The sequence below is a fragment of the Pteropus vampyrus genome, unplaced genomic scaffold (genome assembly GCF_000151845.1).
Source record: "Pteropus vampyrus isolate Shadow unplaced genomic scaffold, Pvam_2.0 Scaffold133, whole genome shotgun sequence".
NCBI lineage: Eukaryota > Metazoa > Chordata > Mammalia > Chiroptera > Pteropodidae > Pteropus > Pteropus vampyrus.
Window position 1 is genome coordinate 2,799,137 of NW_011888914.1, and position 26,964 is coordinate 2,826,100.

General features: G+C 40.9%; 1 protein-coding gene across 3 annotated transcripts in view; it reads left to right on the top strand.

Moving 5' to 3' along the window:
- The first annotated feature begins 572 nt into the window (after nt 1–572).
- BACH2 (BTB domain and CNC homolog 2) overlaps nt 573–26,964 on the top strand; it is a 323,391-nt gene continuing 296,999 nt past the window's right edge. For all 3 annotated transcript variants that reach the window (XM_011367348.2, XM_023534832.1, XM_011367349.2), the window contains exon 1: nt 573–898. The gene's annotated coding sequence lies outside the window, so the exon portion shown is untranslated. The remainder of the gene's footprint in view (nt 899–26,964) is intronic.

Genomic DNA, 26,964 nt, shown 5'->3' on the forward strand with positions numbered 1-26,964 from the left:
CCCTGGGACCTGCTAGATAACGCAGGAATCCCAGGTCTGGAGGTCTGACTCCCCTTCCTGGGTGCAGTAGTGCCCTGGGCTCTGCCCTCCTCCCCACGTGCCACACCAGACCTCGCCACACACCCCCAACCCCTCTGCACCCCAGCCCTTGCCTTTCAAGGCCCCTGCGGGTCCCGGGCCGGGCCAGACGTTGTCAGGCGGTCAGCTGGGCGGGGAGAAGGGGGCTCTCCAGGCCGCGCGGCCGCACAAAGCCGGGAGAGCAGCGGCGGCGGCTTGAGGCGCGCCCCCTCCCGCGAGCCGGAGGAGCGCGCGCGCCCGCCCCCCGCCCCCCGCCCCAGCCCCTGGAGCGCCATTCGCGGAGCGGCTTACGCTAGTCGCCAGGCGTACGGCGCCCCAGCGGCCGGGGAGGTGCGCTGCCCGGCTCCCGTAAAGTTATTGTGAATGGGGAGCGGGTGACGTCAGCGCCGAATGTCAACAATGTAGCGATTGAGAGTGTGGGCGTTCCGGGGAGAGCGCGAGCCGCGCCGCGCGGAGCAAACAGCGCCGAGCCGCCACCGCCTCGCAGGCAGCAGCAGCAGCAGCAGCAGCAGCGATCGTGCACGCCTCGGCTGCGATCGCAGCGGCGCTAACGTGAGCGCCCGCTGCCGCCCTCGCCACCCGCCTGCCCACTCCCGCTGCCGCCGGGCTCTCGCTTTCTCTCCGGCCTCTCCTTGGCCCTTCCCCTCCCCCTTCCCGGCACACTCGGAGGGCTGAGAACGAGCTGCCATGTGATGCGCGTCCTCTCCTCGAGCCTTCGGTGACCCCCGAACCGCCCACCGCGCCGGCCGCCGGGAGGGGACTGCAGTTTGGAAGACGCGGGGAAGAGGAGGCGGAAAAGGACGCAAAGTTCTCTGACGAGGTGAGTCTCCGGCCGCGGGCCCCGGCGCCGGGCGGGGTGGCGGGGCAAGTTTGAGGGAGCAGTGGGTGCGCGGGGCAGGCGGGGAGGCGTGGGGAAGCGGCGCGGGAAGGGAGCCGCGGTCGCCTGGCGCGCAGCCTCCGGCTGAGCGCCCTGCCCGCTTTTATGGCATTTTCTAGGAACGCGAAGGGGGTCGCAGCCGAGCCGGCGAACGCGCCTCGGCGAATGTGCACTCTCTCGCCTGGCTGTTTACCGCGGGCGAGGCGGCATTGTATTTTGCTCGCGTCGACGGGTGTTTTGGAACAGTAGGGGGAGGAGGAGCAGAGGGTAATAAGTCAGGCGTGGGGAGGGCGGGCTGGAGGGAGGCGCGCGTCCTCGCGAGCCGGAGCAGCTGTCAGACCCACGGCCCGGTCCCCGGCCCGCGATCTCCGAACGGCCTGCAACCCGGCCGCGGCGTCAGCGCTCGGGTCTGCTCCGCCAGGACGCGGCCGCCGCGCTTTTGCGCTCAGCTGTCAGTGGCTGCCGGGTAGCCGGAACCACTGCGCCTGCTGGGCATCAAAGCCCAAGTTTAGAGTCCCGGTGTTGGGGCCTCGCAGCGCAGACCTTGGGCTGCGCGCAGGGTATAATCCCTAGTAACTAATGACCGGTTATCGGAATGCGTCTCTGGGAAGGTATACCGAGGGGCTCGTGCCATCAGAGAGGAAAACCTTACATATTCCTTCTTCCAAGATTCTGCATGAAATCGAAGTGCAACATGTATATACACATACCGTCTTCTCCCTCCCCACACTTCAGTCTCCAAGCCCCAGAAGCTCCACCTAAGTGGAGGCGTTTATCATGGGACACCTCTTCACCTCCCCATGCGGAGGCTCCCTGTGGGTCTCACAGTTGTCCTCTCACCGGGTGGGTGCCCCGGAGCGGAGCGCAGATGGAGAGGGCAGCGGGCGGCGCTCATGGACTACCCCAGCTGCCCGCGAGAGGGGACTCGGCGTCGTCGGTCTGGCAGAGGATTTGCGGGGACTCGGGTCGTGGGAAGAAGCGGGCAGGGCTGGATGTATGTGTGTGAAAGGAGCCGCGCACCCCTGGCTTCGGGAGTCGCGGGAACGCGGGGTATCCGCAGCACCCTCTCGCGTGTAGGCAAGTTTGACAACTTGGGGGAAGTTCCAGCCGCTGTCGGCATGGTTTGTCTGTGGCCGGAGAAGGCGTTCCTTGCAGCTTGCGGTCGCCGAAATCCGTGGCTCCTGCGAAACGACGAGGGCGCCCCACACCCGACTCAGCCACAGACTCCCCGCAGGCCCGCGGATAGCGAGACACGGCGTTTCTCGGTTTTCACTTACGCTGTCTAGTGCTGCAGTCTCTCACTCTCTGTGTAAATTTCATCTGTTAAGTGTATTTCACTAAAAAGGGTAATTACTCTAGATAAAAATCCTTTCCTGCCTAGTGGGAACCTTGGCGGAGATGATGCCTAATGAGATATTTTGCTTTTGTCTGTTTAGAGTAAAATTAGAGATGTTAACTCTGATAACGGTTTTCTCAGATCATTAAAATGTAACGTGTAGAAAAGGCATGTCGAGCTGCGAAGGTTCTGGCTGACATGAAGGAAGCTGAGCGTGAAAGGTTGACTGCCATTCCTTCGGTGGAGAGGGCTATTTTGGTAAGGCAGAAAGTCTTGCTTAAAATGTGAGATTGCCCCACCCTGGTTCTCAGGCAGCTCAGGAGTAAACGGCATTTTTCATTCTTGCGGGTAATAATAAACGTGAGTCAAAATGACACCTTGTTAGAATTAGTCTTTAGTCTGTAAGAGAGATTACTAAATTACAGTGTTGCATTCAAACTGCTCCAGTGAAAAAAGTCTGTCAGCATTTCCATTATAAAGTCAGTTTTTCAGGAGTTTATAATTTCACCATAAAACTTTGGCTGAAATGTCTTCTCTTCTGGTGTTCTGGTTTAAAAAATGCATTGATTGCCCACTTCCATCCTATTTGCCATTCCGGAAATTTGAATATCATTCAAACGGGGTCCTAGAAATGGAATACACAGCACAGAATAAAGTATTCTTGTTAGAACATACTTTATTTGTGCAGAGCAGTATTTTCATTTTGGAAGGCTTTAGGTTTGCCATTTGGTAATCATAAATGTGTTGAATTAATTTTTCTGGTATCTGTCGATTCTGCAGGTGGATTGAAATGTCAGTTCTTGTATATGCCAGGATTATATCTAGAAACATTCCCTCATATATGTTATATCTGAACTCATCGTTAAATTATGAACACCCCCATTAGTTACTTTTCAGTTCTTTTTTATGTTGCATGTGAGGGTTTGCCATAGAGAAGGAGTAAGGCAAAGAGGGAGGGAGGGAATCCGCACCCCCCCACCCCAATTCACTTTACAGTATTACTAGTGTCTAGGAGGAAGCCATTTATTCTTTCTATTGAATTATATCTTTGACTCAATGTCTTCAATCCAAGTCCCTTCCAGTCTCTCACCTCTGGCTGCTGTGTGAGGGGTTTAATTATTTGCACACTGCCTTGAAATCCCTGGATGAAAGGCACTGAGTAAGAGCAGAGTATTGTTATTCAGATATGGAATTTAATGATCCATTACAGTTCATCAGGAAAATGCACTTTGCAGTGATGGTAGGAAACGTTCCACCTGATAGAGGGTAATAATAACTGCTTAAAAGTAGGTTCAGATTACAGATGAGACAATTAACTCTAGCCATGTGCTCTTCAATTTGTTGCAATTCATTTTGTGATCAAAGTGAGTCGCAGAAAGCCAGATGGTCAGGTTCATGATCAAATCTCTCCTAGGCCAGCCCTTTACTTCTGGGCCCACTGTCTGTACTGCCGACAGGACTTATTCATTAGCGCTTGTGAGCTGTTCCTCAGAATTCGTGATCGAGGCTCCTGTGATGCAAACAAAAGGGCTCAGACCAATCTGTATTGTTGGGAGCAATTTAATTTTACTTGGATTAACTAGTGCTTAGTGTCCCTGGTATGGATCCAGCCTTAACAAGGGACGAGAGAGATCCCAGTGGCTCTCCAGCTCAGCTGTGCAGGGCTCTACTGCCCTACTTTTTGTACTTCAAATTTCAGGGGCTATGGTTTCTGTTTTGTTGTAAATGCTGCCTTGATGCTGAATGAATGACAGAATACTTAGGTAAATAAACACCCTTCTTGTTTGGCTGAGGGGGTGGGGAGCAAGACCAGCTTCGTGGGCATATGACCCGTACCATTGCACGGGTCCCTCTCCCCGTCATCTGCTCAGAAGGACCTCACACTTGGTTTACCCTTCCTCTGTTGTCTTCTTGAAATCTTTTAATAATTCTTGAATACGGGGCCCTTCATTTTCATTTTTCATTGGTCCTGGAGTGGGGCGGGAGCATAGCCCACAGGGGCAGGTAACCACTACTTTGTGTCAGCTCTTTTTTGTCGACTGTTGCTAGGCAGGAATGGGTGGGAATACTGGCTTTGTGTTGCCACATCATCTGATTTTTCCAAGGGAAGCTGGATATATGGATTTTTATGTGGAATCCCTAATTTTTAAATATTAGCTCAAAAAAATTTAAATGTTGAATGAGAACATATGTAAGAGCTAGAGCTGGCCTGCACGCTTTCACCACTGAATAGGCTAATACATCTTATTGTTTAATATTTCTGTATTTGGCTATTTTCTAAAGGCCTGGCTCATAGCAGATGATTTCTGAATCTCCACCAAATGAATGGTTGCAGCTACCGGGAAATTGAAAGATGGAAGGAAAACAAAACTCAAAATCAACATTGAGTCCCACTCAGGAATTGATAGCTTTCTTTTAAACAGAAAATACAACATGAAAGGCCAAATAAGTAATGCCATGGGCACTGTGTAATCCTCTGCAGGTAAATCGTCCATCGCTTTTGAACCACCTGCCCTCTCTTTAGTTGTTATTGACCAGATAGGGAAACTTGGCCATTTAATGCCTGAGGACCTCCATAAAAATTTGATATTTGAGAACACTCACTAAAATAATAGCTGCGATTTATTGAATGCTCACCATGTGCTAGAAACAGTGCTCCCTACTTTACCTTTACTTATCTCATCGACTCCTCAAAGCAACCCTGTGAAGTAGGCATTGTGCCCATTCTACAGAAGAGGAAAGTTCTCATTTTATGTTGGAAAGAATTTCATCTGAATGCAGTGTGTGTTTTCTTGACCGTCGAAATGTTATTTTGCCATCCTACAGACACAATTCAGTTCTGAGGCAATGCCTGGGTATGGGGTAGAGAACATAGCATACAGAGAACATGGTCCCTACCCTCATATACGAGGAATGGAGAACAAAAGATGTGCAACGGATTTGTTAAAATCTTTGATTTAGACAGCAAACACAGCTTCTGCCTCTCTTTCCTCTCCTTTCCCTAACTGGATTTTGAAGAAGCTCCAGTGACATACGACCCTGTCAGAGGCAGTAGCTGCCGTTCGGAAGTCAGGGCTGGGTGTAAAACTTGACATTTCTTTGGAAAAGAAGATAAGCTTTTTGCACACCTGGGGAAATGTTAAGGAAAGTGGCACCAAGGGCTTGGGAATGTTAGAAAAATCACTCCTGTGTTATCAATGACAGTGTGTGACATATTCCTGTCCTACCTTTAAATTTTCCATAAATATTTACAAATTGTTCAAATCCAAACTGAAACCTGCTGTGAACTAAACATTTTGTAAACTCAGTAACATTGCCCAGCATATCACTCATATTACATAGCTTAATAGAAAAGTCTTTCTTTCTTTGTCAATTCAAGATTTTTTCTTTTTCTTTCTTTTCTTTCTTTTTTTTTTTGTTAATTTCAAATGTCAGCCTACCTAAAACTGAAACTTAATCTTACCATCAGCATGCTACTCAGCTTCCTTAAAGCTGGAAGTATCCTCAGAATCACCACTATGTCCTTTTCAAAGACCATTTTTTTTTCCAAAAAAAAATGAAAATGAAACCTGGCCCAACAAAGGCAACAACTCAAAAAACAAGCAAGAAATTTGCCCTTGGTTTTCCTTGAACCAATTATTTTTTCCAAAATAATAAATCTCCCCAATCTGAAAGCATTTCACGTACTCGTTCATTCTAGTCATTGGAATTATAGCCAAAATGTCTCTCAGTCTTCCCCAGTGACTTCATAATCACCATTTCTCCAGCATATTCCCTGGTTAACTTCTCTTTTGTTCCTTAGCCTGATAATAAATTGTCCTTTGGTTCTGAGATGTGTCATTTTCCTCCTTGACCTTTTTGTTCTTCTCCCTAGGGCTGTAGGATGCTGCAGAGAGCGGTGCTTGGTTGCTAGCTCCCTCCCATTCTTGTGTCAGTTTTCATTTTCTTCTTCCCCAAGCATTTAAATCCTCCACTTTCCAGCCTTCCTGTACTTCATTTGTTCCCGAGCCCGCAGCTGGCGTCTTATCAAGACTCCAGGTTAGTTTCAGAAGAAAGCTTTTCTAGTTTCCAAATCTTCCATTGGTTCTTGTCTTGCACCATTCTTCTCTCTTCTCCCTCTATCACTTTTTGCAGATGCTTCAGGAATTTCCTTAGGACACTCTGAGAGTCTAAAACCATTGAAGGCTTAGACTTTCACTTTGGAGCTTTAAGTTGGGAGAGCCCAGCACAGTTTTTCCATTCTGTAAGAAGGAAAATAAAATGAAGGTGCACACTCGGCAGGTTTCCTTGGTATCCTGGTATCCACGAATTACTGAAAAGTTTTATTTTCTTTCTTTCCTGTATTCTCCTAAGCAACAGAAGCTCACAGATGCCAAAAGATAAGCCAAATGTCTAGAAACGCCATTCTTTAGAGGCATATGCCTTATTCATTCATTAAACTAATATATACCGAGTATCTTTTATGTGGCAGGCATGGTGTTAGGCTATCGTGGTGCTAGTGGGGAGCGAACCCAGGCCTGGTCCCTGCCCTCGTGAAGCATACCATCTAGTAGGAGGCTAACATTAATCAGATAGACACAGAGAACTCATTGCATGTTCTGTGAAGGAAAGTTCTCCATGCAGAAGAGAGTGTAATGGGGGGATGTGACCTGATTCGGAGGTTGGGGCAGCCCTCCCTGAGGAATTGTGGAGTGAGTTGCCATCAGAGCCCGTCTGACACTTGGGGCTTCCTCTTTCACCCTAGCCTCCTAATCTTATTAATTCACTGCTATCTTTGGCCCTTTGGAGTATTGCATAAACCATGATATAACCCCTTGGGCCGTTTTGGCAAATAATGGTTCCTGTATACAGAGTCCAGAATTGATTTATTTACCCGTGTCTTTAGAACCTGATAAAAACAGAATGGTTACTTGCCAAGAGTACAGTTCATTTTCATACTTGGAAAAAAGCTAGTTTACTGATTTTGAACATATTTAGGGTCATTTTGACAACATTTGAACGATTACACAGACATTTTGACAACATTTGAACGATTACACAGACATTCCCTCCCAGTTGGCTGGTGTGTGAGGGCGCCTAGGCAAGAATCTTCAGTGGAAATATGGGTTCAGGTTCTGTCTGAAGGCCTTGCCTACCCCAGAGCAGGAAGGTCTCCAGTGTCTCCAGACCAAGCAAGATGATTTAGGCTATTCTTAGCACAATTTAGGAGTGTTGACAATGTCTAAAACAAATGAACCGTGCTGTAACTAACACACCTTTATTCTCTTTTTCTTCAATGATAGCTAATCTGTGTTGGGAGCTTCCTATGTATGTTACTTATATTAATGTATTTAATCTTCATAATAATCCAGAGCTCGGTGTGACCGTTAGAAGCCGAGGCACAGGTGTCATCCAGCTATTGAATGGTGGGGCAGGGATTAGAAACTGGATGTCTGACACCAGAGCCTGTGGTTACCAGGCTATTCTGCCTCCCTTTTCCTTTTCTTCTTCATTTGAGGTTGGAATGCTTTCTGCCACTTCTCAGAAGTGGAAATAAAGGCTAGTTTACTAAAATATTAGATAAATTGTTTATGTTTATATGAAAGATAAAATTGAAAAATAATTTCTCAATGCACTTGAGTGAATATATCTCTTGTCTTTCACATGGCTCGCTTGCTAATAATTGCATTCCCCAGGTCTAAGTGTCCAGTTGGGGATCAGAAAGTGGAAGCGATAACATGTAAAGACAAAAGAAGAGCTAGACGTAGAACATGAGTCCCGTGGCTCTGTCCCTGGGGTTTTCCTGTAGGTCAGGCTCCTCTTGTTACATGAAGAATTTGTTTTCAGCTTTTCGGATTTTTTTTTTTCTGATGAGGTAAGAAAAGGTGAAAGAAACCATTCCTATAATAGGTTGATTATTCTACTGAGGATGGAGAATTTAATTCAGAACCAATTCCATTAGAGCTCCTAATTAGAAATATTAGCTGCTAGCAACAGATACAAGTAGGTAACCTTTGCTCTCATTCTAGTCAATTTCAGGAAGAGATTATCTTGCCAGATTAGCATGTTGCAATTCTCAACTGGAGACTTGAATAGTTTTAGAGGACTCAACTAGGCAGTTGATTTGGCAGTGACCCTGATTACCTTAGGTTTGCAGGGTCACTGTTTAGAATGCTGACTCAACTTTGCCCTGGGTCAGACACCCAAGTTGTCTTCTTTAGTCAAGAGGCATTATTCTTGGAAGCTGCTGGAACATTAAGCGTCTGTGTAGCTCAGTTTGTGATGAGATTAAAGTGTATGAATGTACTATGCTTATTTTTCAGTTTTTAGTTCAAATTTTGAAGATGGCTAAATGGAGAGATGCTTAGTGTGTCACTGTTGGAGGTTTTAAGTGATTAAAAAAATCAAGCAGATGAGTGCATAAAGATTTCTGTGCAAACAATGATGAGCTTAAATTAAAGCTGCTGATTTAGTATGAGAATTACTTGCATTGATTTGTAGGATATCTACATGGGTTCAAGATTCCATATTATGCAAATGAATGAGCCCTGAAGAGTCAAACTGTGAAAAAAAGGAAATTAACTATAAAAGATATTATTACCTATTCAGCAAGAGGAAAATGTAGACATATTTGAGAGTTAACTCTTGTTCTTCATATATCTTCTTGGGAAGATGAGGATTGGGGATGATGATCTTCGCTGCAATTGTAAAGAAGGTAGGCAAGGTTTGCTATCAGTTCTCCCAGTGTCCTCTTTCTGTCCTTACTTCTTCACGCTGTGCTTTGCTGCCTTTTGTCCATCCAGTACCCTTAACTAATCTCCTCCTTCCCTTTCAAAACCAATCTCAGGAAAAGATTTTATGGAAAAAGTTTTACTAGGGTATAAATAACTGAGCATATATACCTAGTGCATTACTTCTTTCCGAAGAATCAGCATATTACTAGGATACAAAGCCAAAGAAATAAAACCTGAAACTGTGAATAGTAGAATTTCACACACCGGTAACCTGATGTTGGGAGGAAATTTCTGAGTGAAGAGAGGGCTGTTTATAACTCCCACCCTGGACGGAGGATATAGACAAGGAGCTTAGAGAATATAAGCGAGTGTAATATTAAAAATATAAAGGGCAGACGATTTTTAATGTTGTAATATATTTGTCAGTGGGCATCGCCTTCCTCTTGCCAGAAACTGGATCTGGTCACAGATCTAAATAGCAAGATTGTGTGGTTTTTGACATTTAAACAGAGCTTCGGGGAAAGTCACTTGGTCTTTAATTAGGAATTTTTGTCAGTCAGTAACAGTGAACCTGAAATACTCTATTATCCTTAAATATTGAATTTTAAGAGAAAAATAATAATAATTTTAAAAAGCAGTGCCTCCCACTCACCTGACTCCCCACCCTACAGTTTTATTGATAAAAACCGAGTTGATAAATTCAAAATTGGCAGGCCTTATTCTATGGAAGGTGGTAAAATCTAGATGTTTGGTTAATGAAACCATACTGATTTTGCATACAGATATTGCCTGTGTAACACCCAGTTGAGAAGAGTCTGAGCTGCCTTCCATACTACCCCTCCCCCACCGCAAACTCCTCCAGTAACCATGCTATGTTGAGTTGATGGCGCCATCTAGTGCTGATCTCTGGAACTGTCTTGCTGGACTCACCATCTCTTATTTTCCCTTTGCTGTGGGTTAGATTACTGAGCAGACCAGAAGAGTGCCTCTCTGGGAGTCCATTGTCTAACTCTCCAGTAATTCCTACTTTTCCTCTGTCTTTGTAATTTACTTATGTCTCCATGCCTTCCTTTCTGCCTGACTCCATTTCTTTCTGTTTCTCTCTCTCTACTGTCTCCTCTTTGTAGCCCTCCTTCTTTCATTCTCTTCCAACTTTTGATCAGTTTAGGGGAGGAAAAAAATCAGTACTCTCAACTGATATTTTTTTCTAATGATATATTATGCCACAGTCAGAGAATGCCATGCATTTTAAAGCAAAATTAACAAACCGTATTAAAGAACCAGAGTGAAACTAAAGACGAAATTCTCAAGTCTCAGTCAGAAGACTGTCCCCTCCTCTCCTCTAATTAGATGTTTCCTTGCACACAATCAATAGTATTTTCTTTAGTTTTTAATTGGTTTTAGAACTACTGTTATAGAATTATTTTTTTCTTTTTAAATTGCAAATTTAACTTCATTAAAATTTATTTTTAAAAATTTTCAATGACAGTTGACATTCAATACCATATTGGTTTCAGGTATACAGCACAGTGGTTGGACATTTATATAACTCATAAATATCACTCATGTTTTAAAATCAGGATACTTTCATAAGATATCTTAGAACATCACATCATCGGTGTAGTATTGTTTCTATGGGAAAATGTGTCCTGACTTCCAGACAACCAGTTTTCCTGTAGATTTTTGTATCTTGTATTAGATGAGATAAAAGAGATGAAAGACATGTAGGACAAAGCCTGAGATGTGACTATTCCATAACGTTTGTGGGATCTGAATTAGTATACAGGTTTAAGACTCCCACATCAAACAATAAATTTTAAATTTCCACTTATGTTAAGCATCTTGATATTGTGGGTTTGAAAATAAGTCCCCTCTGAAAAACAGGAACTGCGCTTGTCTGTTACCAGTTCTTGTGGTCGATACGGCAACTATTCTGATTTTTCAGAAGAGGAAAAGCAGTTAAATCCAGTTAAAATTAAAACGAGTTAAAATTAACTAGTTCGTGAGATTTGAATGCAGCTGTTCCACACATCACAACACTGTGAGTTGTTTGTTTATTATCACTATTAATTACTATTAGTTGCTACTACCACTTTTTAAGCCGTGGTATAGATTATTTATATTTTTGGTTTAACCTTGGGAAATAGGAACTGCAACGGTAGAGAGGTTCCTGTTTGCTAATATGCATGTACCTTGTTTTTGTTTTTGCTGGGTAGGTGTGTGCACCTTCTGTATGCAAGAGTAATTTAGCCTGTCAGCAGTTTCCTACCAGCAGTGCTTGCTGACTCATGCAACTGTTGCAGTGCTCAGCTGGCCTCACCGTCAACTGCCCACAGTACCAGCTCTGCCCTGGGAGAGCACGGAGCATTTTAGCTGCTGAGAGGCTATTTTCAGAACTGTGGTCACTGCTGAGCTGGGTTCCCCTCTCCTTCTAGCAGCCAAACATGGACTTTTGGTTGCAGGGTAGAAAATTGGGCATACTTCTTCTATTCTACTTTTGTAGAGACTGCGTAAGAATCAGCGATTCTGGGACTCCCTCAGAAAAACCGATTTTTACTTCATTTTAAATTTAAGAGGAGAGGGGTGAGGAGAAGGCAATGAGGGAAAGAGAATATGCTATTTCCTCCTTAGCGCCAGAAGGAACTTGCATGAACCTTTAACTTAGGCTTCTTGGTGTAACCGAAACCTGACCCACTTCTCCCTCTGTGAGTACTATGCCTTGAGTAGGAAAGCGGGAGAGTGGGTGTGGAGTGGCCAGCCTCACATTGTTTTGTGTGGCTCAAGTCCTTAAGTAATGACAGATTTTGTTGGTATCCGTTGCACATTATTAAAGTTAAAAAAAACCCACCTGACCTCAGGTCATTTTACAGCTGACGTGTTTTCAGAGATGGTTTCACTGTTTGCTTTTGGAGTTCACATGTACTTATTTTCATCGGAAAGTGTGAAATGTTACTTTTTTGAGGTTTCTAAATAAACTTCCTTTTGTACTTACAAGTTGATCAAATCATCCTAAATTATCTTGAGAAATGAGATCAACTGGGGAAAAGAAAGCTTGGTACACCCTAAGGAGTTCTCCTTTTTTTTTTTTTTTTTTTGCCTCAATAAGCATTCTAAAGCAGCTTTGACCAGTAATAAAGAAAAAGCCAAGCCACAGTGACTGTGTGTAACATGATGTTGATGGAAGTTCTTGGTTTCCGCCGATACAAATGACTCATCAGTATCAATAGAATTGTGACTTCTAATAATAACACAGTGCAAGACCTTCAAAACATGTGGTTTTAGCCCTAGCTGTTAGTGAAAGGTTGGAAAATATTAGTTTAAGCCTTTTTTTTCTGATCTCTTGATTTCACCCAAGTATAAAGTTGTTTTTTGTAGGTGTGATGATCACACTATTGTTTTTTCATCTTACTGTTTTTAGTTTCGTTATGACCAAGTAGCCAAACTCAGATCATTTCATCGTTTAGAAATCTGTGCAGTAAGCATCTCCTGTCAGGGCTGTGTTTTGAGGGAAATGTGGCTGAAAAGCAAATCCTCCCTCAACAGAGAAAGGAAAAAACTGGTACAGACAACAGTCCACTGAGCTGCTTGCCTCCTACACAGCATCTATTGTGGAGGGCTGTGGGATTGCTGACTAGCCCTATCGCCATGTGAGTCATTGTCAAGGGATTCCAAGAGGAAGGTTAACAGAAAATTCGAGTCAGAGGAAAGGGCAGAGTGGAGAAGGAGCAGTTATCACAGGAAGAAGGGTGCTGCCCCATTTCCGCTGCTAAGGGGATGCCTAGAGACCCTGAGAATCACAGGGAGTTTAATTGTATGCTCATATTTTGCAGCCTGTTTACTTCCGTCTGTATATGGGAGCGTTCTTGTTTTTTTGTTTAGTGTTGGTTTGTTTTTTCCTGCAGTTTGGCCGGACAATTCAAGATCACTATCTTAGCTCTGTACCATAGCAGTCTTAGCCAGAAGCCTTTCCTTTTCACATTCTGTAGTGGAAGCAACTGAATTTCTAGAATATGAGACCCACATCTGCATTTACATTTATATAGTGTTTTCTTTCTAAATATTTCATCGTTAGCAATGTTCTGTCATTTGTTTCTTAGCTACTTCCTTGCTACGTCAGCCTTGATCTTGGGAATTAAACACTTTAAAGCGAAGCTGAAAATTAGAATTGTGGACCGTAGGAAGAAATATATCTTTGTGGTTAGGTGGGCCCAAATGCATAACCAGAGTTTAGCAGCCATTGCTGATGAAGGCCTCGCACGTGCACTGCATTTCAGGGAAGAGTCGCAGACTGAGTTACCAAGCCTTCTGCACTGCACTGCTGCCATTAGAAAGGAGTTCTTGAAATCATCTTTCTACCTGTAGGCTGAGACCTGCCCTGTCCACTTAGAACTTCGTAACTGTATCTTCATTTGAATCTATGTGGACTATTTGGAGCAGCTTCATAACCACCAATCAAAACACAATTCAAACCAATCAGAACAGACAATTCAGACCAGTCAGGACTGTGATATTTGGACCAATCAGAACTGTACAGTTTGGATTCTTCATTTGCATAAAAATGGAGCAATGGGGAACCAGGGCTGGATTCCTTTATCTTAAGGAAGCACACTTTCCCTTTCCTCCAGAAGCTGCTTTCCCCTGGTTTGCAAGTTGTTCACGTGAATAGTTTCTCCTCTTTCTGCACCTCAGATTAAGGACATTTGTTGACAGAATTTTATTAGCTCAAATTTTGTGTCAGTCCTGCCTCTTTCGCACTTCATTTTAGATGGATTTTTTTTTAAGTGTCCTGCCATCTTTTCAGCATTCGGGATTTTTAATATTCATACCTCCCATGTTATTCTTTTTACCCTTGTGTCTTACTACCCAGTAGAGTTTCCTTTCTGGGCCTCTTTTTCTTTCCCTCTCTTGGCAAGTGTTTTCATTTCTTTCTCCGTGTGAACACTTGATTCTTCTCATTTGTTCTCTTAGATTCTGTTGGCTCCTGTCTGCGTGCCCACACCCATTTCTCACCCCATTCTTGGACAGAATTGGGCATGTGCACACACGTGCATGCACTCTGTGTATATATGTGTACTCTGTGTACACATGTGCACCTTACATGACGCCCCTCGCTGATCGTGATCTCTTGCTCATTGGGACACCCCCACAGCAGTCTCAGGTGCTACTCTTGCCATCCTTGCAAACAGCTGGTTCCTGGAAGGAGTCATTCAGGTAGGAAGGAAATCGGAAGGAGAGCAAGACTGGCTTCCCGCCTGTGACTGAGAATGCATCCTGGGAAGGAGGCTGGTTTCGGAGGACCAGGAAAAGGCCCAAGGGAGGCCCCAGCTTCAGAAGCCAGGGAGGGGATGAGGTTGGGCTCAGGGATGATAGCAAAGGAAGACAGATGTTGAGATGGTTGGAGTTGGAGATCCTGATTGGGTCAGAAATGCATCTGGATGGATGGGTGGCTGAGAAGAATTAAGGGGAAGAAAAGGCTCATAACCCAGGATATGAAAGAAAACAGGGATCTTCAAATTGCTTCTAGCCGATAAAATGCTCGAACAACCTGGTAAGGTCATAGGAACAGGTGGGAGAACCCCCCGGGACACCCAGTGAGGAATAGATCTTTCCTCAGAGAGGCCTTCCCTGACTGCCCTGTGGAGTGCAGGGACCACCTTCTTTCCCAGGTTCCCCACCCCCTTTCCTCTCCTTCCTTTTCTCTGTAGATTTTATCACCCTCTGACATGCTGTATGTGTTGCTTGTTTATCTGTCTCCCTCACTCTGACTTAAGCTCCAGGAGCTCAGGGGTCTTTGTTTCCTTTGGTCCTTGTGGTATTTCCCGTGCCTGGAAAAGTATCTGGCACTCACAGGGTGCTCAATAAATGTGTATTTCTTGAATGAATGAATGAGTGAATGAATGAATTCACTGACTCTTCCTCTTTAAAAATCACCTGTGGCTTCTTGCTGCCCACAGAAGTAAACTCCTCAGCAGAACATTTAAGGCAAAAGATTTATACACTATGAAAATAAACCAGAGCATTCGGAGAGCATTTAAAGCTCTTTATAATTTGTTCTCACCCTACCCTTTCAGATATATTTTTCATTAATGTTTTCTTTATATTGAACTTTAATGTCTCTTGAACTAATTTATGTTTTTATTTTGTACAGTTTCCTAGTGTATGAATTATCTACATTGATTCTGAAGTTCTTTTAATTTATCCTAAGATTACTTCTTGGACAAATCAGTAATTACTTATTGAAGACTTGCTCTTTGCAGAGAACTCTGTTAGGCACAGATTACGATGTGCAGAATAGCATACCAGTAAAAAGTATGGTCCCTTTTTGTAGTGAAGTTGTTTTGCATTGGAGATGACGTGTATAAACATGAAGCATTTGAAGTACAGTGCATGGCAATATGTGCTCAATGGCCAGGATGAATAGTAGAGGTAAGTGTTGTAGGAGTTGAGAAAAAGAGGGTCAGCAAGGTTTGGAGGACGGAGAAGATTTCAAAGGAGGAGTTGAATCTGTATATGTTCTGAAAATATTGTGGGAATTGCTGAAATGGTCTTTAATTCTCTAGTCGATGCCCTTCGTGATTTTATAGATGTCCGGTTCATCAGCTTTTTTGTTCCATATCGATCATTGTCAGCATGTCTCTTGACCATTCTTTTTTTAAATTAAATTTATTGAGGGTGACGTTGGGTAATAATATCATATAAATTTTATGTGTACAATTCTACAAGACATCATCTGTATATTGCATTATGTGCTCACCACCCGATGTCTAGTCTCCCTCCATCACCATATATTGACCCCCATTACCCTTTTCTACTCCCCTACCCCATTTCCCTCTGGAAACCACTAAACTCTTGTCTGTGTCTATGAGTTTTTGTTTGTATAGTTTGTTCGTTGCTTTCAGTTCTGTATCTCACGTATGGGTGAGATCATATGGTTCTCAACTTTTTCCGTCGACTTATTTCGCTTAGCATAATTTCAAGATCCATCCATATTGTTGCAGATAGCAGTATTTCATCTTTTCTTGTGGCTGAGTAATATTGTATTGTGTGTATATATATCTATACCACATCTTCTCTAATTGTATTGTGTACATATATATATACCACATCTTCTTTATCCAGTCATTTATCAAACAACACTTTGGTTTCCCTTGACCATTCTTAAGATGCAGTAAATGGAGGGATATGAAGATTCTAAATGCAGAGCCATGAAATTCTATTATAATAGGATGAAAGGTTTAAAATGTATCAGGAGTTCTTCACATTCATTGGAAGAATATGTGAATAGAACTTCTGTTCACTAAAGTATGAAGAATGAGAAAACGAGCCTGAAGTAACTGATGATATTTGTGACACATATATAGGACTGGTCTAGCATATGTAAATAACATATACAAATCAATAAGAAAAAGCCAGATAACTCAATAGAAAAATTGTACTGTACATTCATATACTTAGGTACTTCATAAAAGAAACTCAAATGGATATTTTAATCAAACACATGCAAATTAAAATTGTAATAACATTGTAATAACATAACAAATTAACAATTGTAGTAACAGGCTTTGAATTGACAGAAATTTAAAAATCTGACAATATCATATAGTGACAAGGATGTGGATGAATGGGAATTCTTGTATATAGTTGATAAGAGTATGATTTGATACAATTGCATTGGAAAAATTTGCTATACCTAACTCAAGTTCAACCTGCTTATAACTTACAACCCAGCAGTCTTACTCATAGGCATATATGTAGAAAAAGCTCTTACTCGTGTGCTTCAAGAAACATGGACAAAGATGTTCAAAGAAGCATTGTTTATAAGAGCAAAAATTAGAAACAATCCAAATACACATCAGTGTTTAATCAAATCAACACATTTTGCTGTATGTATGCACTGGGGTACTATTTGGTAGTGAAAAATGAGCTATTAACACCACATAAAGGAGGGTGTGGAGAGGCAGGAAGCTTAGTGGTTTAGAGCAAGGATTCTGCCTGGGTTCGAAATTCGATTCTGACACTTATTTTGTGATCTTGGTCAAGTTTCTTAAGCTCAGTGTACTTCAGTCTTCTCATGTGTACATTGGGGAGAATAATGTCTACCTGATAGAGTTGTTAGGGTTAAATGAGTTAATATTTGTGACATGCTTAGGAGAGTGACCAGCATGTAATATGTTATGTGTTTGTTAATTAAAAATGCATTCCTCAGTATGGATGAATCTCACAAACATATTGTTGAAGGAAATAAGCCAGACATTGAAGAACATGTGATGTACGATCCCATTTATGTAAAGTTCAAAAACATGTAAAACTAAATACATTGTTTGGGATGTAGATGTAGATGGTAAAACTATAAAAAAAAAAAACTAAGAGAATTATTGTCACCAAAAAATCAGTATAGCGGTTACTCCCAGAGGAGATGGAGTGGAATATGATGGGGCAGGGACTCCTTAGGTGCTTTCCAGGGTCCTGGCACTGTTTTATTTCCAACCTGAAGAGTAGTCCTAAGGATTTTTTAAAAAATTATTTTTTATAGCTGTATGTGTTTTATGCATATGTATATATGTGTGACATATTAGGTAATGCATTTTTAAAAGGATTTTGAGAGTTGTTATTTTCTGAAAATATTTCTGATTTGATCTGCTATTTTAAAATTACCTCAGAGAATGCTAAGCTCAAAGCAGCAAGATGACATTTAACAGTAATAAATGTAAATTTCTACATTTGAGTTAAAAAAACGTTGTTCAAGTACAGAATTTGCACACCTGCTTGGTACCAGTTTCTCCACAAGATTGTGAGTTGCCAGCACGGTATGGTTCTTGGTTCTTAGGGAAGGTGGCACCTTCTTGGAGCCATGTTAAGAGAGCTGCCCTGTTTATACAGGGTAGCGAAATGGTCCTACTCAACTATTCACAAGCCAGGCTGTCCTATGTATGGAATACTATGCCCCATCCCAAGGGACAATTTTGAGGAAGATGTTGACTACGGAGGGAGTGACCTCTGTGATCAAGATGTTTAGGGATCTGGAAACTGGCCGGTTTTAAGAATGGCCAAGGAAGTGAGGATGTTTAATGTGGAAAAGAGGAGATATAGGGAGAGAAACAATATCTTCCAACATTAGAAGAAGCATACTTTTTTTATTGCTCCACGAGCAGATCCCTAAATTGTCTATTGGTGGAGGCAGGTTTCAGCTCCTGGTCTAAGCAGAGGCTGGGGACTTCCCTTAGGCTTGACTAGAGCCTCACTACCTGACATATGGTCCCTGGATCAGTAGCTTGTTAGAATGCAGAGTCTCAGGCCCACCCCACACAATTTGCATTTTATCAGGATCCCCCTGGCACTTGTACATACATTGAAGTTTGAAAGGCACTGGGCTAAATGTCTCTTAGATCCTTCTTCATAATTCTTAGCTTTTATTTAGTAAACTACACTTAGTAAACTGAAAATCAATTCAGAATGCCTGACTGTAGTTAATAATACTGTATTATATATTTGAAAGTTGCTAAGAGAGCTAAATCTTAAAAGTTCTCATCACAAGAAAAAATGAATTTGTAATTGTGTGTGGTGACAGATGTTAACTAGACTTATTGTGGTGATCATTTCACAATATATACAAACATCAAATTGCTATGTTGTACACTTGAAACTAATGTTATATGTCAGTTATTTCTTAATTTAAAAAAAATTTTAAATAAAATGCCTGAGTGTATTATATGTACATAAACCCAAACAAGTATTTGTTGCTCAATTAATTTGAAGTGGATTTGTCAGTTTTCTCCCTAAAGTAAAAGTTAGGTTGCTTATATATTTGGGCAGCTTACAGCAATTAAAATATAACAGTGTTTTATTCTTTTTAATATATAGGACTAGATTCTTGCTTAAAAAGTCTATTGATTTTTTCAAATTTTTCTTTTATATTCATTAAAATTGCCAGAATAGATTGAGGTTTTGAATACCTGTTAAGAAGGCCCACAAGAGACATTTAAATAATAAAAGCATTTCATTGATTTTATATTTAGCTTATTTTTTTTTTTGCTTGTACGTATTTCATATTTTGACATTATGGGAACCTTTGAAGTCAGAGTATTTTATAGTGATTCTCCACAGTAGCCTATATCTTTTAGATTCTAGATCTGAGATCAGGCAAATAAAATAGTTTTACCTTTTCCCCCTCAAAAGATCATGACTAACTTAAGCTCATTTCTTTTTTTCCTTAAATATTTTGGTACTTATCCTTTTTAACTGATGAAGTTCAGGTGGAATCCATGATTCATTTCATCTTTCCCTTTTTATATAATTAGTCATTTATTCTTTTGATGGCAACCGATACTTAACATGATAGTCATAAAATTCCAAAATAAAGAAGTTCTTAAATGACTTACAATCAGATATAAAAAATGCCTCACAGTATGGCAAAATGAGTGGGAAAAAACTTCTCATGAATAAAAAATATTCTTTAAGGCCATATAACCATGAGTTATTTTGTTTAAGCATATATTTCCAGATCTATTTTCTTTTGGCATGTAGGTCAAGGAAACTATACTTTGACAGATGGCTTAGATAATATTTGGTGTATGTATGTCATCTAGATGAGATAATGTATGACAAATGGCTTTATAAAATGGTAAAGTATTATAGACATTTTAATAACTTTTGTGCGTTATAATTAGATTTTAATTTGAGTTTAGCAAGGTTTTCCCCTCTTTTATAGGACTGACTTTTTAAAAAATCTTAATTCTGCCTTAGTGAGATTCTTCAAGTTTTGATTTTTTAATCCAAAAATGATTGCAAACTAATGTCACCATGCTCCATCATATTAGTAACTGGCTGTGAGGTGGAAGGCTAGACTTTTTTCTACCAACTTGCTTGCTTGCTTAATTTGTTCATTCATTCGTTCACTATGAATATATACTGAGCACTTTCTGTGTGCAAAGGTCTGGGTTGAGTGCTCTCGGAAGGACATAAAATAAATGACAGTTCCGACGTCCAAAAAGTTTTATAATTTGTAAATTTTTTTAATAATCATAGTACCTTACCGAATTTTAGATTACTAGATCGCCATTTTAAACATTGAATAGATATGAGATTGATGTTGAATTTAATAGCTGTTAAAAATACAATTGCTTCAAGTATATTCTTCAATTTTTAAGAGTATAATTTAAAAACATTATTAAATATCCCTATGGGGTTTATGTGATCTTAGGTTTTTTTTTTTTCAAAATGGTTTGAAATCTCATATTTCAGGCTAGTCTGTCCAATATGGTAGCCACTGGCTACATGTAATATGACTTTTGAGACTTGAAATGTGGCTAGTCCACATTGAGATGTGCTAAGTGTAAAATATACACTGATTTCAAAGATTTAGCATACCAAAAAAAGGACAAAATAGTTCTTTAATAATTTCTCTAGTTTAGTTTAGTTATGTGTTGCAGTGATAATAGTTGGCATATATAAGGTTAAATGAAAGTATTCATTTTACCTGTTTCTTTTTACATTAAAAAATGCAACTACTAGAAAATTTTAAGTTACATATGTGGTTCATGTTATATTTCTATTTGGAAGTGCTTGTCTAAACTCTAAAGTGTGGAGTGGTTGAGACCTCCCAGAGAAAAGAAGACCAGAGTTTAATAGAGAGTTAGAGATGAAATGCCACCGACAGAACACACTTACTTGAAGAAGAAATCCCAGGCTGCACCTTTGCTCCACTTTCAGAGATGCCTGCTTTCCTGAACCCACAAAGAGCCTATTTCAGGCCAGTGATAAGCATTAATATATCTTTTTTGCTGAAAATGCACTGTTATGTCATTTGATCTTTGCTGTTCGCTTCGTTTTATAGAAGGTGGAAGCCAGAGAAGCCAAGATTGCATTTTCCTGTGCTGAGACACTCTAATTTTCACTCCTGTAAATCTCTTTCTTGAGAGAAGAAGCTAATTTTATTTCATTTAACTTTTACGTTTAATTATACATTGAGAGTAGTACACATATCACATACATTCATTATACTGATGAATTTTCACCAGGCGAGCACTGATATAATCAGTTCCCAGGTTAAGACACAGAACTAACTAGAACTACCCCAGAAATCTCTTATGCTCCCTTTTAGTAACTACCCCTCCCATGGTAACCACTACTCTGACTTTTAAAAGCATAGATTAGCTTTGCCTGTTTTTGAACTTTATATAAATGGAATCATATAGCATATACTATTTTGTGTCTAGCTTCTTTCACTAAGTAATATATTTGTGAAATCCATTCATATTGTCGTTGCCTATAATGGTCGACTTTGGATTCTCAGTGCTAAATTGTATTCCATTGGGTTAATATACTACTATTTATCCATTTGTGCAGTTTTCAGGGGTTTCTGTTGTTGTAGTTATTATGAATAGCACTGCTGTTGAACATTCTAGAACATATGTTTGGATGACCACATGCATTTCTGTTGGCATATATGTAGGATTAGAATTACAAAAACAGCTTAATTATTAAATCGTCTTGTAGATGAGGCTGAAATTTGGCTTTGTGATACTCTTTTGAAGAAAAGAAGTAAAAACTTCAAACTTTTGATGCCTCAAATACTGTGCCAAAATAAACATTAAGGCAGCCATTACAAACGGATACAAGGAGAAGGAATTTTACTGCCTTAACACATTTTTGGAAGGGAGAATGAAGACAAAATAGTAAACTCCATCTAGATAAAGCTTGAAGGATTGAGATATTGAAATACAGGCATACTTTGGAGATATCGTGTGTTTGGTTCTAGACCACTGCAATAAAGCTAGTATTCCTAATCTTTTTTGCTGGTGGAGGGTTTTGCCTTCAATTTGTAAAAAACAAACAAACAAAAAACAACATCTATGAAGTGCAGTAAAGTGAAAATGCAATAAAATTAGGTATGTCTGTACTGAATTTGCACCACTCAGGTTTCTCTTATGGTTATACTTTTTTTTTCCCCCCAAGAGAAATCTTGGCATATGATAGAGGAAAATTAAGATTAGATTATTAACAAGACGCCAGTATTCTAGAGTAGAATAAGGGGTGAATAGCTGGGGTTGTATTTATCGGAGGATAAGGAAATGAAGATGGGCGTGAATAGTTGGAAATTATATCCCAAACCCTATAATGAAAGCTCTAGTTCTCAAAGTTTTACTGAACAAAATTTCCTCCATCCTTTTCTCTTTTGTTTAGAGTAATATGTAAGTAATCAAATTTGCATTCTTGCAAAGAAGGCAATTATAGATTCCTTAACCTGTTTTTAGAAAAAAATGTTAAGGCAGATGTTTATCCAGCAGCATCCTGTGTGAAAGAAGTTTAGTTCTAGGATTTGCCAACACGGAAGACTTCAGTGTCTACCTTTGCAGCTTATTAACATTAATGACAATCATTTAAAAATGTGTATTTTATATTTAGAGTTGCACACTGGGCAGGGGAAGAAATCCTCCAGTTTTCTTGCTCAGACTCAGGATGACTCTCGGCAAGATACGTGAGATGTGGAAACAAGTGGATAAATACTCGGATAGTTTCTTCAGCCTTGATGGACAGAGAACGTCATTGCTATTAGTAGTGGTAAATCGATATTATTTGAGAGCAGAGAATATGATATTAACTCAGGACATAGCTCTTACAGACTGAACGCTTTGTACATGTCGCCTGCATTTATAGAAAGCCCCTCCTGTGATTGCTCCATCTTCCAAATTTTGGGTGTGTTTTGGATTATGCGTATATGTTTAAAAGTCACATTTTCTTTAATGTCTATTGATGATATCTTTAGGTTTATAAGTTTTGGGTCAGAATTCGAGCTTATTCAATTTCTTGCTTTCCAAATTAAATATAAAATGAGAGCATGGTGGGGGGAATCAAATTATTTTTAGGTTATATTTGAAGAGCAGGTGTGTTCTCATGATTTACAGTGCAGGTGCGTTTTAATTTAATTGCTTAAAATGACGATTAAAATATTATTCAAGTGGAATAAAGCTAAGTTTTAAAAATTACTTGAAAACAGTTGCTCTTTATTTTTTCCTTCTTTTTTCCTCCACTTGACTTAAGTAATGTGAATTTCTGAAGCAGCGCCTTCAAATAACACTGCTCCAAATGTGTGAATTACATTTATTAAATAAGATCCAGCCTTTTCGTTTGTAGGACAATGTGGGATCATGGGACCATGAGTCTCCTCTTTGTCTAGCCTGATTCTAAGGCAGGAACAGTCCTCCCTGCTTTTGGACCCAGTGACATATTTTCATTTGTCATTGAACACCAACCGGAGGAGAATTACAGCCCCCAAAATGCCCCCACTGGGTCCCCACCCTTTACCAGAGGATTTGCTGCTTCAGCTTTTTAAGTGCCCCAAATATTTCATGTTACGATCGTGCACTTGTGTAGCTAGTTATCAGAGTTGTGTGGGTGTGTTTAGAGGGGTCTCCCCTTAGCTTAGCTTCTGGTCTTGGTGACAGAATCTAAATAACACAGGTTACTCATCACGAGTTGGAGATTTTCCCCTTTTCACATTGATGCTTCTGATATAGTTTTATACGTTGGCTGATTATGTGTGCGTACTTTGCGGCTCTAAGATGCAGCTGGAAAGTGTGGGGGTTGTCTGCTTCCTCTGAGGCTGCTACAGGTGGTCAGGTGGGGGCGGCTGTGATAAAGGTACAGCACCCACTTCCGGCAGCTTGTCTTGTGAGTGCTGTAACCCACAGCCTGAACCCCGTTCGCACTTCAACCTGATTCTCTCCTGCATACTTTATCTTTCGCTTCTTCTGATTTGCCTGTTGAAGGTTTATGACTAAGGTTGTGGTTAAAAATTCCCTTTTTAGGTATGAATAATCTTTCAAATTACTTTGTGTTACAATTTCTTTTTCTTCTTTTGCTGTGGACTTTTTGGATTTTGTAAAAATGAGTCCTAAGAAAAAAAATCTTAATATCATAGAAGAGTTAGATAAAGGTTAAGTGGATAATATATCCCCTCATTAAAGAAAAAATAAAAGCAGCTTATGTTCTTGGCAGATTGAGTATGTTAAAATGCATTTTAGGATGGCAGCTCTGCCAGTTATTTAGAACAGATATAGAAAAGCCCATTTCAGAATATTGTTATAAAATCATTAGATTTGGAAAGAGTTCATTTATTTAGTGTGCAATTCACTGCCATGTCTTTTTAATTTCTACGCAGTACTGTCCTTGGAGCTGGGAGAAATGCAAACTGCCCTGGCAGGTTTGCAGTCTCACTAAAAGGGAACCAACATTTATTAATATGCTTGATGATGTCATAGGAGTTTTGCACGATCTTCAGTCTTTGAGAAAACCTTATAAATGAGGTAATATTATAACTTTTTCAGAGAAAATAGCTGAGGTTCAGAGACATTAAGCACGCACTTAGAGGAACCGTAGTAAAGAGTCAGGCCCCTGGCTCCAACAGCAATGACCTCTCCAGTGTGTGGGCTGCCTCTCACACTTGGTAATTTAAAGAACACCTTGATTTAGGGACATCCAGTAAGTATTATAGAAGTTCAAAGTCAGGAGTGATGGGGCGCAGCTGGAGTAATCAGAGAAGACCCACGGGGTGGGTGGGAAAAGATGAAAACGGCAGGGGTGGTAATTAAAAAGATCAGAATGGCAGCAGCAAGTTGGCCAATTTGAAAAGAGACCTGAGCCTCGATACAGGTAGAATTTGTATAGTGCAGCCCGGAGGAGAAAGGGTCTCCTGCACAGTATAAGTTGAATGAGGGCAGGAATGATAACAAAGGGAGAATGAACACACATATCTAGGAGACGTAAAGGCTAGTCTAGCTGGGAGCCCTCGAGATTTAACACTAAACCAGAACTTATGGTGCTAGGCACTATTCCAAGTTCATTATGTCCTTTATCTTATCTTCACAGCAATCCTCTGAGGGTGATACTATATTATCATCAACTCTCTTTTAGGGATGAGGAGACTGAGACACACAGACATTAAGTGATGGCACTGGGATTCAAAGCCATCAAGCCATTAAGCCATCAAGCTCCAGAGCCTGAGCTTTTGGTGACCCCTCTCTACTTACCCTTCACTACTAGGTGATGCAGGTGGTACTGAAGGTTCTTGAATTGCTGGGACCAGTGACAGAAAGATCAAAATAGCAGGGGTGGTGATCGAAAGATTAAAATGGCAGCAACACGTTGGCCAGTTTAGAAAGAGGGAAAAAGAGAAGCAGTTACTCTGAGCTAAATGGTCTAGTCAGGGCAGGTGGGTAGCAAGAGATAGAGGTGAGATTTAAGGATCAACAGGCCTTGAATGATTGGGATGAAGAAGAAGGCTCTAAGATTTGGAGACTAGGTGGCTGGGAGGACAATTCTACTATTGAAGAAATGAATGAGGTCAAGAGAGAAGCCGTTTTGTACAGGGTAATAGCACAAAGGCGAGAGATGAAGGCTTTTGAATGGGTTAAATATTACAGTAAAGGCACCACGTGCTAGAAAAACGGTTTATGGGCGAGCTGAAAATAAGAGTCCAAGGGAGAGGAGAGAGACGTTTCAGGGTTATCTGCAAGGAGAGAGTTGATGGCCTGTGAATGGATGATTTCGGAGAGAGGGAGAGAGCAGGGAGAGGGAGAGAGAAAGAGAAAGAGAGGAACTCGTGGCCTTAAGAAGTGCCCTGGGTCAAGCAGAGGAAGGAGAGAGAGGAGCAGGGAACCATGAAGGAAATGGGAAAAGCAGCTAACCGGAGGAGAGAGGATAATTAAAAGAGAAAATAAAAAGCTGCTGAACAGTGTCAAATGCTGCAAAGAAGTCAAGAGAACAAAGAGTGGAAAGGACATACGATTTGACAAAGGGGAAGGCCATTTTCACCCTGTACAGTAGGCTTGGTGGAATGAGGAGGTGAAATTCAATTGAACTGATGATTTTGGTGTTGCTGAATTTCTTCCTCAGGGAACCTTTTCTAAGCACTAAATTTTCCGGGTGATTCAGTGCCAAACAGAGTAGGAGCTTAGTAAATACCACTTGGTTGCCTGATACTGCATTTAGTTACATTGAGCTGTCTGATCTAACACACTTTGTCTTGAAGTGCATTCATTCACATAGCTCCTAGTTTCTGACTGTGGAAGTTTTAATTGATCTATACCTACTGAGCTATCATTTTGGGGCCAAGTTGATGAGCCCTTGAAGCAGAGGTGAGGCAGAAAACCATCAGCTTTGAAACATGCTTTAGAAGTTCATACAGCTCTCCAGTCCCCAGGGCCCTGGGCTCATTTGTTTCTAAACCTGGTTTAAATATACGAGTTGTTACAACGAATCCAGACAGTATTACAGCCCTGTCATACACAGAACTCATTTTCCTTTTAGGGCTCCTTTGTCCTATAAAGTCCAACTGATAGGAAAATAAAAAAAATGTTTCTCCTACCTTTTCAGAAATCCTCAAAATATCAAAATGTGTCATAGATCTTCCACTGCCCGCTTACCCTTTGTTGAGAATCCAGATTTTCCTTATTTCAGCACCACGGCTGTGAATTGCGAAGCACTGCATACACCACAGTGGCACTCACAGTTATTTTTATTTAAGCTGCCAGATTTGGAAATGGACCTCACTTTAGCATTAGATTAAAAATTTAGGGAAGAAAGAAGAAATTTGCATTTACAAGTGATCGCATTTTCTGTTTTAGCTTTTGGCTAGAAGCCTATTTGGTTCTTCATTGTTCCAGCCAGATTTTCTTTGTAACGATAACTTGATACATTCTGATTTTAGAAAATATGTCTCCATGTAGAAAACTCAGAAGTTTTAGGAGAAAGTAAGCTCTTTATATCCCCCAGTCCTTTCCCCCAGCACAGAGTACTGGTAAGTGAAACTTAGAGTCAACTCAGGAAAGTCAGACCCCCACCTTCTACCATCAGGCCCCTCGCTTCTCTTTCTTAGGGCCTGTCTTCTGTCATTAGCATCTTGATTCAGAAGTACGAGAACCTAAAAAGTGAAAATCAAGTTAACTTTATTTTTTACCTAC